The sequence below is a fragment of the Dama dama genome, chromosome 9 (genome assembly GCF_033118175.1).
Source record: "Dama dama isolate Ldn47 chromosome 9, ASM3311817v1, whole genome shotgun sequence".
NCBI classification, from domain to species: domain Eukaryota; kingdom Metazoa; phylum Chordata; class Mammalia; order Artiodactyla; family Cervidae; genus Dama; species Dama dama.
In genome coordinates, this window is record NC_083689.1 from 105,983,678 (window position 1) to 105,999,639 (window position 15,962).

The window sequence follows — 15,962 nt, forward strand, 5'->3', positions numbered from 1 at the left end:
CTTCAACAGGCCTTTCCCCTCCGTTCACATTAGCCAAGGTTTGACAAATTTCACTGTCTACTTTTAAGGAAAACTGGTGAAGGAAAATATCTGACATTTAGGGCCTTGTGTTGAAAAACTAACTTTCTCAGTCTAGAGGTAGAGAGGTAACCTTCCACAAGGTTACTGCAGCCTTGCCTACCCACGCTGCCTTCCTATTAACCCCAAGGGAACATTCAGCTGTAAAAAAGAAATTAAAAAATAGGGCTGAGGTTTAAGGTAGTCTGTGTTACGTTAGCCCATGCCCTAAGAACACTCATTATGAAAATCAGTTTTCTAGAAAAAGCAAAAAGTGTTTCCTGTATGAGACACATTCATAAAAGAAGGGGAAAAAAGTCTCAATCTAATTAAATAAATGCTAATTTTGTAAATTAACCTCAAGCCTATGGAATAAAGCATCCCTAGTGTCCAAAAACTCAGGGCTACAGGATATAAGAATCATTAGTTCTATTAAATGGCTTTACACAGTATTTGGTACATTGGTTCACACCTAGAAATAAACCTAAGACACTTGATTGGCAATACTTCACTATATTTAACTCAAGTTTTGGACTAACTTAACAAAAATGGAGTGTTGCTCTCCAGGACTGACTATATAATTTGCAAGTACAATGTCGTATAAAAATGCAAGCTGCTTGTTTGGTGTCTCAGTGGTAAAGAATTCACCTGCCATGCAGGAGAACCTGTGTTCAATCCCTGGGTCGGGAAGATCCCCTGGAGAAGGAAATGGCAACCTACTCCAGTATTCTTGCCTGGGAAATCCCATTTACAGAGCAGCCTGGTGGGCTTAAGCCCACATAGTCACAAAAGTTGGACATGACTTAGCAACTAAACCACCACTACCTCTTTAAAAACCATTAATAATTTCAAGATAGTGACAGTAGAACATTAAACCAAGCATGGAGCCCTCCCGAATGCCCTCACCTGTGAAGTGGCCAAGTTGCTATCTCCTTCCTGAGATGCCTTGGAAAACTCCAGCTTCTTCTCACTTTCGTATGCATTTTCTTATTTGCCCCACTCAAGTAAGGGCATGTGTGTGCACGCTCAGTTGTGAACAACTCTTTGCAACTCTATACAGGGTCCTTTGTCCATGGGATTCTCCAGGCAAGAATACTGGAGTAGGTTGCCATTTCCTCCTCCAGAGGATCTTCCCAACCCAGGGATCGAAACCAGGTCTCCTGCATCTTCTGCATTGGCAGGCAGACTTTTTACCACTGAGCCACTTGGGAAGCTGGGTCCAAGTAAGGGTGAGAAGCACAATTTGTGGTTTTGGGCCGTGAAATTTTAAATCATTATAACTAGGCTCAAACAATTCTTTATTAATCAAAATGGGAACCATTACAATCAATACATTTTTGCCAACAAGATTTTTTTTTTTTTTAATTCTTGTAATGTAAAAATCAGTGCTTCAGGATTCAACGAACTCTAGGAAAGCATTTTCTGCCTTCTGCTGGTTGTGGAAACATTTTCCTTGCAGAAAGTTGTTGAGATGTTTGAAGAAGTGGTCATCGGTTGGTGAGAGGTCAGGTGAATATGGCAGATGAGGCACAACTTCAAAGCCCAATTTGTTCAACTTTTGAAGCACTGGTTGTGTGATTGTTTTGTGGAGAATTGGGCCCATTCTGTTGACCAATACTGGCGGCAGGGGTTGCAGTTTTCAATGCATCTCATCAATTTGCTGAGCATACTTCTCAGATGTAATGGTGTCACTGGGATTCAGAAAGCTGCAGTGGATTAGATGGGCGGCAGACCACCAAACAGTGCCCATGACCTTCGACTGGTGCGATTTTGGCTTTGGGATGTGTTTTGGAGCTTCTCATGCCCCCCACTGAGCTGATCATCTCTGGTTGTCATATAAAATGCCCTTTCCCTCGAACACCACAATCTGATTGAATATTGGTTCGTTGTTGTTGCATAGAATAGGAGAGGATACTTCAAAACGATGACTTTTTTTGATATTTTGTCAGCTCATGAGGCACCCACTTATCGAGATTTTTCACCTTTCCAATTTGTTTCAAATACCGGTGACCTTAGAATGGTTGATGTGGAGTTCTTCGGCAACTTCTTGTGTGGTTGTAAGAGGATCAGCTTCAGTGGTTGCTCTTAACTGATCATTGTCAAATTCTGGTGGCTGGCCACTTCGCTGCTCATCTTCAAGGACCTCATCTCCTTTGTAAAACTCCTTGAACCACCACTGAACTATACGTTCGTTAACAACTCTGGGCCAAGTGTGTTGTTGATGTTGTGAATTGTCTCCGCTGCTTTACAACACATTTTGAACTCAAATTAAAAAATCACTTAAATTTCCTTTTTGTCTAATATCACTTCTAGAGTCTAAAATAAGTATAAAATACACAGCAAATAATAGGTCATTAGCAAAAACATAAAGTGAGAAATGTGCATTAAAATGATGTATAACATAACCACATTTAAGAATGTATTCCAATAGCAAAGTTGAACAATGTAAAACCACGATTACTTGTGCACCAACCTAATAAATCATCCCACTCAGGAAATGCAGGTGACTTTGGTTTAAACAGCTGTATTTTTCCATCCCACTTTATATGGAGAGACATCTGGATGGACTGAGTGACTCAGCAGGTAGAAAGATTTTGTCAATTTGATATTACAGCACCTATGTGTGTAGAAGGTGAAAATTTTGGACCTAGAATCAAAATGAAAAAAATAAAGCAGGTTTATTTGCATTTGAAATGTGAATATCAATGAGGGTCATCAGTTACGCTGAGAGTTATAGAGCAGCCTCTTAAAAGTTAAAGCACTCCACCTCCATGTCAAGTTCAATGTGGGTGCAAACTTTATCAGTCTAATGTCCTCGTAGCATCAAAGGATTATTCCTCGGTTCCCCTTTATAGCACCAGGGAACAGGGCACATTTTGCCTTTGTAAGGAAGATGAAATGCTGGCCTGATAAATCACCTGTCAATTGAATCGATGGAGATGATGTAGACGCTTAATGTAGCTAAGCAGAGAGCGGAGGAAGGCCCGAAAGGAAGAGGGATAGAAGACAAGGGATTTGGCAACTAAGCAAATAGCACTATCTTAGTAACTGGCTTTTTGCTTTAGGAAAAGGATGTATCAGTGAGTTCTCTGAAGTGTATTTTTTCTTCCTCCTCTCTCTTCCCTTAAGGTATCTTTTGTACAAATTGCAATTTTCATATGCACTCAGCTTACTTGAGTGGAGTAGGAAATGGCAACCCACTCTAGTGTTCTTGCTTGGAAAATCCCATGGACAGAGGAGACTGGCAGGCTACAGTCCATGGGGTGGCAAAGAGTCTGACATGACTGAGCGCCCACATGCACACACACACACAGACCACACAGCTTACGTGAAATCACGTAACTCCTGTACACCAGACCAGCTTTCCACCATCTGCTTGTGAAGAATGGAAGACACGGCCCTATTTTGGTACATCCGTTACCTCACAGTACCAAACATAGTATTCACTATACCATCTGAATAGTTATGATGACTAAATCCTCTTAATGACTTAGAATATAACACCAATATCGTAAGCCAATAGATAATCCTTTATTATGCTACTGTGACACTTCTAAGAGGTAATGGTTTTTGAATTTCTGAGATAATTTTGGGAATTAGGTCTGGAAAACTAGATTGCTGAGTTTAGCTTTTATCCTATAACCAGCAGTTTGGAAAGAGGAGAGCTATATTTTGTTCTTTGTTGAAAGTGGAGACTTTGGAACACTTGGTCATTCAGTGGTTTGAATGATTTTCTTTTTAAGGAGATATTCAAGAAACATTAACTGAATGTTTGTTTACCACATACAAGAGAATCACATTGATTGTGTGGAAATGAACAAAAATAGTTATTTTCCTTAAAAAAAGTATAATCTGGCTGGAAATGGAAACATAGAAAAAGTTATCATGATGCAAGAAAAAAAATGGGAAGTATAGCAACTTTGAAGTTAACCAAATTGTACAAGCTGAAGTTTCGTTCCAGTCTAGGACTAAATAGCATAAACTATGCCAAAATCCTCCTTAACTCCAGAATGTATACCAAAATTAAGGAAAGAAGATGAAACAAAATTGTCCTTTGAAAAAAATTAAAAAATCAAATGTGGTTCAGTGAAAGATAAGCTACAAGTTAGGGAAAGCTTTATTACAGTTAAAAATTACTGCATTGGTTTAAACTATTGATAAGAAAAACATGCACAGAAATATTAGTTAACCAATTTTAAAAAATGGTTTCAAAATCTCCAAATCAAAGGAAAAATATATTTATACATAGATATTTATTATGAGTATTTAAGTCATAAAATAATTTCCAGCCAAAGTAAAAAGAATATTTAAAGAAACATATTTCCACAAGGACTTATATGTATTTGTAGTTTATAATATAAGAGCATGATCTTAAGTTACACCATCTAGAATCTTAGAGGCTTCTCTGTATACTAAGCCTCTTTACTTCTTGAAACTTTATGAAAGGGCCAATGTGTCTGTTGAGAGAATTACTTGTTTCTTACTCTGTAGACCTAAATTGGATTTAATCATCACTTCATATATAACACATCCCTTTCCCCTTCAGCCCCCCACCACACACACACTCTAAATTTAATTAAAATAACTGAAATGAAACTAGAGATAATTTGTTTTTTAAATAGACTGCCACATGCTCCATTTACATAAAGCCCATTAGTTTGCATTAAATACAAATTAGCTGCTGATATGAATTAAATCACACATAAATAGTTCAGAATAGCCGCAGAACCCGGCATTTTAATTAATGTAACAGTTAACCAGATTTATTTGTTGGGTAATCAAGACTCTTACTTATTTATTCTCCAGTACAATAGGCCAGGCGATACTGGCTGCCCTAGAACAGGACCATCGTTTTATAGGAATACAAATCTAGGAGGAAGATTGATTAGATTCCCTGACTTCAAAGTGTGCAAATGCTCACAGCATTCCAGTTTAGAAATTATGACATCTGGGAGGATGAATGCAGAATCCCCTCAGATAATTAACTCATACAAATTATTGATCACCTGAAATATCCTACTTGTGTTTTTCCTTCCATCCTTAGTTCTAGATTAATTTGAAGCAAGATATTTTTTTTTCAAGTATGAAATAAGTGTCTTTCGTTGCTATTCTTTATTTGACTAATTCACGCATCACTAATAAGTATTTCATAGTGAAGAAGAACTTTCCAGACTAATTAGAAGTTGGAATTTAGCAAAAGTGTCTGTTAGTCAAGACTCTTTTGTTCCAAGTAATTGTGCCTCAAAGTGACTCGCTGCACATAATTCACATAGATAGGTGCACAGAAATGAAACCCCACATGCTGACTTTAGGCACAGCTAGATCCAAGTCTCTAATTAGGTCACCAGAATGGCGATAGCGCTCACCATTCCTGAGAAATGCTTCCCTCTATAGTTTCCTTTCCCTCTCAGACTATGCTGTCCTGGTGGATACACGGCTGTTAGCCGCTCCAGGCTTAACACAAGCTCTCAACAGCCCCGATTTTTTCCCAATACTTTCAATGAATATCCCTCAAAATGAGACTTCTTTGCCTCAATCATTTATGCCTCTGTCTATGACAATCACTGTGAACAGAGAGAACAGAATGCCCTGATTGGCCTGAGTTACATGCTCACCCCGGAATCTGGAGAAAGGACCAACCCCAACTGAATCATAAGAATTAAGAGTGTGTGTGTTGGGGGAGGGGATATTGATAAAATAGAAGGTTAATTGCATTCCTACAAAAATGATGGGGGAGGAATATTGATTCAATAAGTGCAGGAAGGAGCAGCTATCCATTACAGTATTGTAATCCTTGCTTTGATGCTAAATTGTTAGGCTTCTTCAGTCACCTCATTTAGGAACTGATTTATCAATCAGTAAAAAATCAAAGGTAGGCAATCAATATCTACCTGCAAAAATCCCTGATGCAAGCAGCCACAGCTTGTAAATAGCGGCCATGGATATTCAGCAAATAAAGTACCTACAGAGAAAGCCTTCATCAGCCTTAAATCATGCTGTTGGACATACAGTCTTAAAATATCAATGCTACATTATGTGTGCATTCTAACTGAAGTTTAGAGGGGACTAATGAGACAGGTTTCATTGACTGTAACAAAAAATCCTGGGCATTTGTAAAAGGAAAATGCCACTTAAGTCATAATGTTAAAATTTTGACATAAAAAAGCAGCATTTCATATCATTAATAGCTGCTGAACCTAGGTAATTGCTTATATTTTCTGCCGATTTCAGTAACAACATTTCATTCCAATTTTATCCTCTTCCTTTCAGTCTTTTAAGTGTTATGTAACATATGACAAATATTGACATACCAAAAAACAGGCATTCTTAGCTTACCACGAGACATGAATACCTCTGCTAACTTTATGAAGCTTATGAACAACACAGAACCCTTCTAAAAGTACTAAGTTTTTAAAAAGTTATAGAATACAGAGGAAGCCAATTATATCGAAATATAATTATCTCAAAAATTAAAATTATAATATTTGTTGTTCAATACACATTAAATAAAAAGCAATACCATTGAGTTATATAATACCTGATACTTTGAGGTACTATAACTTTAATATGATGTGAAAATATCTAATATTTCAATTGGGTAAATTGTTACAAGAACTACTAATACTAATGTGGTTTGTGGCCTATAATCACAATTGAAGGAAATGTAAATTTTAGTTCAAGGTTACTGAAAATAAAGATGTAAATTTTCCCATCCTCAAACATGGAACTCTGCCAAAGGACATTTGATCATGACTTGAGGAAAAAACTGCAAATCATTGTAATAAGGCGTGCCATCCATCAGCTCTTGGACCCTTATTGCAATTTTCTTATTCATCTGTAGTTGACTCCCTGCCATATTTTCACAGCAGCAATTCTAAACTTTATTACCCATTTCTATCCCAACTTTTTTTTTTTTTCCTATGTGGTTAACTTTGCCTTCTCCATTACTTAGAAAGTGAAAGCAAACTGCCTCTAGTTTCCTTCTTCTGTATCCTAAAACGATCTGGATCTTGGTTGTTACCCCTTTCTTTAAGAGTCTTACAGATTATAGAAAATGTATGCCTGCCAGTTAATTGGTGCTTAATGGGAGAACCAAGAAATGTAAAGAAAAGAAGAAATCATTCTAGCCATTCTGTAGTTAGGACTCGTAAAGAAAGAAAGATGCTGTTGAGGACAAGAGAGGAGCTCTCGCGTTCACTCCCTTGCTTGAAATTCCGTCCTGAGTGTATGCAGGGCCTCGTTTTCTCGTGTTAAAGATAATCAGGGTGGGCCCACATGTGACACTGTGATAATTCATCTATCCAGAGCTGGAAGATGAGAAATGTGGCCCAACCCAGCTCTGTCAGTCACCATGAAAGACAAAAGAGAGAAACCACTGGGATGGTTCAGAGTGAACCACACCAACGAGACGGGCTTCTCCCACCCAACGCCCCATCTCTCGCTGGCTGGGCCCCTAGGTAACACAGAAGCCGTAGGAGCGCCTCTGCCTTCCTCATGTTGTCTTTGAGGGACATGGTTCCACGGTCATGAAGTATATTTATGTTTATTTCAAAAAAAATTTTAACAGAATATACATTTTATCATGAAAGAGAAAGAATCTGCTTTATGGCCATTTTTGCTGAGATATATATACTCACCAAACAAAACCCCTAGTGACGTTTGAGGCTTTTCTTTCCCCCAAAGGGAAAAAGAGTTGAGTATTCTTAATTATGATTACCACATGACCACGTGGCTCTCTTATTACCCAATTCCTTTTATTTTTAAAGACAAAAACACTTAAGAAATCCTGATGATTTGTCAGTGTTCTGGCCAAAGGTTACTTGTACAAATAGAAGATTTGCAGATGCAAGTAATTGGAGAGAAAAGTTTATCCTATTTAGGAGAGCTGTTTCGCCCAAGAATACTAGAGTGGGTAGCCTGTCCCCTCTCTAGCAGATTTTCCTGACCCAGGAATCAAGTCAGGGTCTCCTGCCTTTCAAGCAGATTCTTTACCAGCTGAGCTGCCAGGGAAGCCCTGTCCCACGTGATGTACCTTTTATTCAAAGATCTGTTTGTCTTCAGTGTTTGAGCCTACTATGGGAGAAAGACAATACAAGGTTTTTATTTCTGTAGAAATACTGTGTTGTAATCACAACTTATGTTTACTTCTTAATTAAAGTTGGTACCACCTGCTTTCCCAACGGATGCTTGAGGTTTAGCCTTTCGAGCCCCAGAGTCCTGCAGTTAAGATGACTCAGCTATTCCTTGCTTCCGCTGCTACTGCTCCCAGTAACATTAGTCTAACCTTCTCTGTTCCGTGGCTCTTACTTGTTTATTGATCTACCACCTGCCAGATTTTACTGCCTTCTTTTTCTTCTCACCCCGTGGATTCCGCTGGCTGGTAGCATACCACTTTCTTTCAATGTAACTCCCATTTTTGTTGCCCGCTGCTGCGTCTGGCAATATCGCTCATGCAAACCCGTCAAGGGAATGGTGTGTTGGGTCAGTGAGTCACACTCAAGTGTAGGGAGCATTTGCTTGTTAGAGCTCTGGGGCCAAGCCACCTCACTGTCTTCCAAGATGGTTTTAGAGCCAAATTGTTGATCCAGTCATCAGTTGCCGGAGTGGTGGGGTAATCTAGCACGAAGCATAGCAGCCGGAGCAGAAGGAGCTGCCAGGTGTGGATACGGGGTTAACACAGCTGCTAGACATGTGTATTTTCTGATGATTTCATGGGACAAGGTTTGCTCTGTCCTCCAGAGTTCAGCTTTTCCCTGTCCACAGTTGGAAGAGTTCAGGCCTCCCCAAATACTTGTTTTCTATTGATATTAAAAAGACTCCTTTTCCCTATGTGTTCCTTACATGGGTCCCTTCTAAGAACTCGTATCACTCATTCTTTTTCAGCTCAGCTCTTTCAATGTTGCTGCTGAGTCACCCTGATAAGAAAATATGAGAGCTTTGCAAACTAAACAGATTAGGTATTTAACTGGCAAATTTGTTTTTATTGTTTATTTGTTTGTATGTGTTCTTAATCTCTGAACAATTACGCACATCCCATTTAAGTACTCTAAACGTTTCCTCTTGGTGCTGCGGTTTCTCTGGGTTTAAAACTCGTGAGAGGACTGAAATCCATCACAACTAGAGATTCTCGCGTAATCATCATTTTTATCTTCCAGTGTCTGATACTGTGTCAGATGCAGAGAATATTCACAATAAGTATCTCATGAATGGAAGTAAGCCTAAGCAAAATGAATTAGGATGGGTCTGTTGGTAGAACAGTAACAAAGTCAAATACAAGTAACTGCCTGCAGTTTGATGATCCAGCTAAGTGGGGAACATCCGCTTAGCTGCATGTTCTCTGTCTTTTCAGAGATAGAATTGTAAGTTCACCTATGCAAATGTTTGTGTTTGCATATGTCATCAGTTCTTGAACATACGCTTTCTCACCACTTTCTATACAAAGTACATTGGAAATATATTTGGTGTAAAAGAGAATCATTCTTTTTTACCTGGCTAACATAAATTCTACCTGTGGGTAAGTCATTGTGATTTTTAGATACAGATCAGGGACATCTAATTGTGGGGTGTGTGTGTGTGTGTGTGCACATAGATGTACATGAATAAGTCAAAAAAGGAAAAGATTGGAAATACTAAAAAAAAATGAATGTAAGATTGGCCCAGAAAAATAAGTTAGTCTCTTCTCTTTGATGCTTACATATGTACTATGTGATGTTAGACAAACATGTTTTCCGCTGTGTGCGAGCATTAGTTAGCCCGCAATATCAATAAGGAGATAGATGTAGGCATCAGTGCCTAGAAAACTCCATCCCTTCACAGTCAGCTGACCTTATGAGTTGGAAGGAAATCAGTCCAGTTACATAAAACATTGGCAGAGCATGTAATAACTGAAGTGGCACTAATAGTGAAATACAGCAAATGCTCCAAGTCCTTTTAATAGCAAAAGGAGGTCAAGCTTCCAGATGTTTCCACTGATTCATAAATAATTGACTACCGTTACTGTTACACTGCATTGTAATGGAGTTAGACCATGTGGCTAGTATTAGTTTGAGTAGTATAAAATAGTTCAGCTGGTATTTAAGAAAAATGTTAAGTCAACTTGAATATCATTTATTTGTAATGTCCTTAGCATCCTATTTCATACCAATTTATCTTTCCAGCCAATGTAGTATTTAGATAGTAAAGACTTTCAAGTAATAAAATTATTAAATAAGTGGAAAATTGCAAGTTATCTCTTGATCCCAAAGATCTCTTGATCTAAACATTGCAGTTCTTGTTGAAAATGTTTATTCTGTTAGCAATACTGATAAAATCTGCACACAATACCTGTATCCCCTCCCTGTGGCTTGCATTTATTTGCTGTGTGTCTTCCCTTCACGTTTTTTAACCTAGTTGTTGTCCAAAGGTCTCTGGAAACAAACAAACAAACAAAAAAAGCATTTTGTTTTCAATAGACTAACTGCCATTGACTTTTTTAAAATCCATGCTCCACTAAACTATCCTGCCTTAGAATTTATGTGTCACACCTCTGACCACATCCTTCTCCAGCCAAGCCTTAATTAGCATTTTGATACTTTCTCTGCAAAGATTCAGTAAAGATTGATAGCAGCTGCCTGGATAGCTATTTTATATTGAGTGGTCAAGAAAACCTGCATTAACGTGAAGACATTTAAGCTGATATCTGTGTGATTAGAAGGCATGCAAGAACAAGGAAGAAGCAGAGGTCCCTAAGGAAAGAGCAATTTCACCATGATCAAGGAGCAGATGGAAATCCAGGGTGGCTCAAGAGCACTGGGGGAGTGTCCAGTGGCAGGGAATCGGGACAGGGCATGGGCCAGCCAACCATGAAGAGCTTGGAAAGCCAGAGCAAGGCATTCAAAATGTACTTCCCAGGTGATGGGGAAGCACTGTGAACTGAATGCAGTGGAATGAGATGAAATTATACATATATATATATGTATATTTAAAATATTTTACTGCTCAGTAGAGAATCGATTGTGGCAACTACGTGGCAGTGTACTGTGGGAACTCAGGTTGGAGATGAAGGTAACTTGGACACGAATATATGAAGTAAAAGTAAATGGATTCCATATATATATATATATATGGAATATATATATGGAGATATATATATATCTCATATATATATATGAGATATAATCTTGCAGCTTAGCTAGCCATGAGAATAGGGAAAGAGGAAGGAAGGATGGCAATATGCAGTATTTGGATTTGGCTTGAGGAGCTTAGAAGACGAGGGCATTTCAGTCCCTGTTTCCATTTGAGTCCAAAGGCAAGGGGGAAAAAAAAAAGAAACACATGTTCCCATCAAGGCAGTCAAGCAGGAGGGAATTCCCTCACACTCAAAGGCATATCAGCCTTTGCATTTTATTCAGGCCTTCAACGGACTGGATGAGGCCCACTCACGTTAGAAAGAACAATCTGCTTCACTCAGTTTACCAATTTCTATCTCAATTTCGTCTAGGAATACTGTCACAGACACACCCAGATAATGTTCGGCTACATATGTTTGGGTGCCCTATGGCCCAGTCAAGCTGACACTTGAAATTAACCACCACAACAGCTCCGAATTCATTTCTCATGCCTTTGATCTTCTTACTATAGGTTCAAGGAAGATGGTTCTCTCTGAGGGTATACATTCCACAGATGTACTGGGTACAATTCTGATTACCTAGTCAAGAGCAGCTCTCCTGTAAATAATCAGTAAAGATTTCACCAATCCTCTTCCCCCTTCCTTTGGTTATTTTCACAGTAGCTATTTGTATAGGGGAGGTGAATATAGCCAGGACTTTAAGGACAATGCTATCCAGTGTCTGACATGACACCAGTACCAGGGTACCTAAAATTTGATCGAGTTCTAATTCAGTTCAGTCAGTTCAGTTCAGTTGCTCAATCATGTCCAACTCTTTGTGACCCCATGGACTGAGGCATGCCAGGCCTCCCTGTCCATCACCAACTCCCAGAGTTTACTCAAACTCATGTCCATTGACTCAGTGATGCCATCCAGCCATCTCATCCTCTGTCGTCCCCTTCTCCTCCTGCCCTCAATCTTTCCCAGTGTCAGGGTCTTTTCAAATGAGTCAGCACTTCACATCAGTTGGCCAAAGTATTGGAGTTTCAGCTTCAGCATCAGTCCTTCCAGTGAATATTCAGGCCTGTTCTTCTAATTAGGTGGTAATTTTATGGTGATGAATTCATAAATGAAATTTGGACTCCTGTTTCTCTATACTGATTCTGCACTGTGGATATATATAGTGGTGCTTGTGATTATTTATAGTCATTCTACCCTGTGGCTATTTAACTGGTCACCTGAGTATACAATCAGGGTGTGTGTGTGTGTGTTATAGCTGGCAGAACTCTCCCATTACCTCTCCACCTGGGGAGTAAGCATCATCATGCAGGAAAGTTCAAGTGAGAGATTCTGAAACTGCCTACTGAACCCACTTTGCCTTGGCAAAATAGTAAATTGAAAGCAATAGAGCATCTCAGGAGGAATAGTGTTGCAGAGATTAGTGCCACTCTCAGACCCTCATTGGATTCAAGGATATTTCCCACCATCCCATTCAATTCACCTCTCTGACTCTTAAAAAAAGCAGGTGAAATGTGGCAAATGACAGTAGACTAATGTAAACTTCGCCAGATAGCACTCCCAGTCTCGGCTGCTGCGCTAAATGTGTTCTTACTGGAGCAGGTCCACAGGCACTGTCTCTTAGGAGGCTATCGATCTGGTGGCAGTCTTTCTTCTCTAACCCAAACAAGAGAGAAGCAAAAATCAATTTGCATCCACATGGCATTCATAGAAGTTCAGATTCAACATATTGTCCCAGAGCTACTTTATCTTTCCTGTGTTTTTAATAGAAATACAGTCACAGGGACAAGATCATCTTTACATTCTACAGAATGTCAGCCAGTCCACTGAATTTATGGCATCAAACAAATTAGATCTGGCAAGAAGGAAGCAAAAAGAAATACTCTGGACACCCTAATAAAACACTTCCGTATCAGTGAGAGGGAAATAAACTCTCAAAAGGCCCAGGGGACCGCCACGTGATAGAAGGTTTTAGGGCCCAGTGTCTAGAGGCATGCTGGGATATCCACTTGAAAGCAAAAAATAACAATTGTTCTACTTTGCCCCTTCCTACACTTCCTACTAGTAAAAAAGAAACATAGAGATTGGTGGGCCTCATTAGATTTCGAAAGCAAAACACATTTTGTAGAATATAGGCATGCCTTAGATTCAAGGAATAAAATCAGCAGATTGTATGACTAGATCCTGGTCCCTGTTAGAACGTTGAATCACAAGTTATCATGAAGGCTTTCAGTTCAGTTCAGTTCAGTTCAGTCACTCAGTCGTGTCCGACTCTTTGTGACCCCATGAATCGCAGCATGCCAGGCCTCCCTGTCCATCATAAACTCCTGGAGTTTACTCAAACTCATGCCCATCGAGTCAGTGATGTCATCCAGCCATCTCATCGTCTGTCATCCCCTTCTCCTCCTGCCCCCAATCCCTCCCAGAATCAGGGTCTTTTCCAGTGAGTCAGCTCTTCACAAGAGGTGGCCAAAGTATTGGAGTTTCGGCTTCAGCATCAGTCCTTCCAATGAACACCCAGGACTGATCTCCTTCAGGCTTTAGGGTCAATTACCTCTCCACTCTCCAGCCTTATTCTCTGCATTCTCCTGCTGAACGCTCTCATCTCCATTGGATACGTGTTCCCCAGGCCCTGATGGTATATATGGATGCTAAACTTCCTTAAGCAAATAGTTCTGATACAGCAGTGGCTGTACTTCTCAATGAGGCTGTGCTGAGAGATGTGACCTGCCTATTGGCTTGAAGGCAATAAGTGGTGGGGGCAAATCCTGCAGAGAACAAGCATCATCCTGCAAGGTACCTGCCTCCAGTAAGGTGATTGCATGGTTTTCACGGAAAAGGAGCCTTCTTCTGCAAAGAAGCAAGAGGAAAGGTGTTGCTTCTGCCAACCAGAGGTTTCAGGGAATCTAGGGACTCCAGAATCTCAGTCTTGCCCAATCAAATGGCCTCATGATAAGTGTTGGAATCCCTGTCTTTTTCTATTAGAGACCTGATTTTGACATGGAGACCTATTTAGGATGTTCAGTTGGTGCAGTCTGTGTTTTGGTTTCAGAATAAGGGGGTTTCTTAAAAGCTGCAGTAGAGGTTCTTGGGCTTCAGTAGTCATTTGGTTTTCTTTAGCCTACTGCTGTCTTCTGCCACCGATTCCAACGCCAATTCCAAAAGCCTGCCCTCTGCACAATTCTTACAATTATTTTTGCCCCATTCTATTAAAAACCAACTGCCATTGTGAAATGCAACACCGTACCTTCTATCTGAACCTTATTTAACTTCTTATTTAACTGCAAATCAAACCCTTAGCAATTGCAAAGCTACCATACACCATAATGTATCATCATCCTGCTTACCATCAGTGAATAAATTGTTACTGCTGATAGACCTATGAGTTTTGTCTTTGAGGGCCATTCCTGACACCAGTTTTAATCTGAGTTCTCCAGAAAGCGGGGCCTGAAACCTTGAACTTTTACTTGAGTCTCGTGCCGGGGAGAGGGAGTGAGGGGGGAAAAGGTGAATCAGAAAGAGACATCACCCATAAAAGGATGTGTTGTTTAACTGGGGATTGCATTGTATTAAGTGTGACCTATTGATGGATTTCACTGAGACTCTCTTCCAAAACGCCATATATGAACAACTGCTTCTCAGTACGGTCTAAACTCAGATGGAGAAAAGGTATTAATCGCCTCCTAGGTCACTCCATAGACCTTCTATCTCACTGGTTCAACCCACAGGGCTTTCATTCACATACATCTGGCTTGTGCATGCGTGGACACTGAGGGGCCCTAGATGTCTCCTGCGTCAGTGTGAACCAAGGACCTACAGGTGTAAGGCTTACGGCATGCGGCACAGACCCATGGTGAGGCAGTCTTGGCTTATGCCATCGTGAGGCTGGTTGAAACTTGGGCACAGCTGGATTGTCTCAGCAGCACCCAAAGCGAGACAGAAAAAGCTAGAAAAATAGGAGAGATTATATGTAAGAAATGTTTCTTGGATAGACCAAAATGTGGGCTGGAGAAGCTATTGATGGCTCAGAATAAGAATTACCCAGTACCATTTTGACACTCATATTTGTGTTGATATAGCTTATGAATATATATATCCTGCTGATTTTATTTGGATTTTCAATTTGCATATTAGAATTACAATATAAGTAAAAAAGGATTTCTACCCAGATACATGAATATCTTCACAGTGGTACTAATTTTTCTATTTTATAATAGATATGAATCTACCTGTCAGCAAGAAAACTGAAGAAATATAAAGCTTTTGTTTTTCTCTCTGTGGTTACCCACATGCATGTGTGCACATACACACAGAGAGGCAGATAACTGTTATTTTCACTAATAAATGAAAAAGTGTATTTAAAAAAAGAGATAAACCATGAGCCATTCATATTTTCTATAGATCTCATCCTGGATATCTTGGTTGCATAGACCATAGGGAAAATAAAGCATTTTTTAAGGAATCTTAAATTGCAGAAACACCCCAAAATATATCGATACAGAGGTAGTCAGCTAAATGTGATCAAAGGCATGTATGTGGATGTGTCTGTGTCTCACACAGGCATACGTGTAAGTGGAAAATCTGTTTCCTTGTCAGGCTTTTGTTATTATCCCACCTCCATGTTTCAGATAACTCTCGAACAATTCAGATACAGGCTTGGATCCATTCTGGCAACTTACAGTAATTGTTATAGGTATTTTTAAATACAGATAATGATTGATTCTTGAATAAATAAAAATTGATGGCATAAATACCGTGCATGAATGTATAATAAATAATTTCCAAAGCATAATACATGTTA

The 15,962-nt window shown here is 39.5% G+C and overlaps 1 pseudogene; it reads right to left on the minus strand.

Moving 5' to 3' along the window:
• Positions 1-1,358: 1,358 nt before the first annotated feature.
• LOC133062926 (histone-lysine N-methyltransferase SETMAR-like) lies at positions 1,359-14,566 on the minus strand (annotated as a pseudogene).
• Between the last annotated feature and the right edge of the window lie 1,396 nt (positions 14,567-15,962).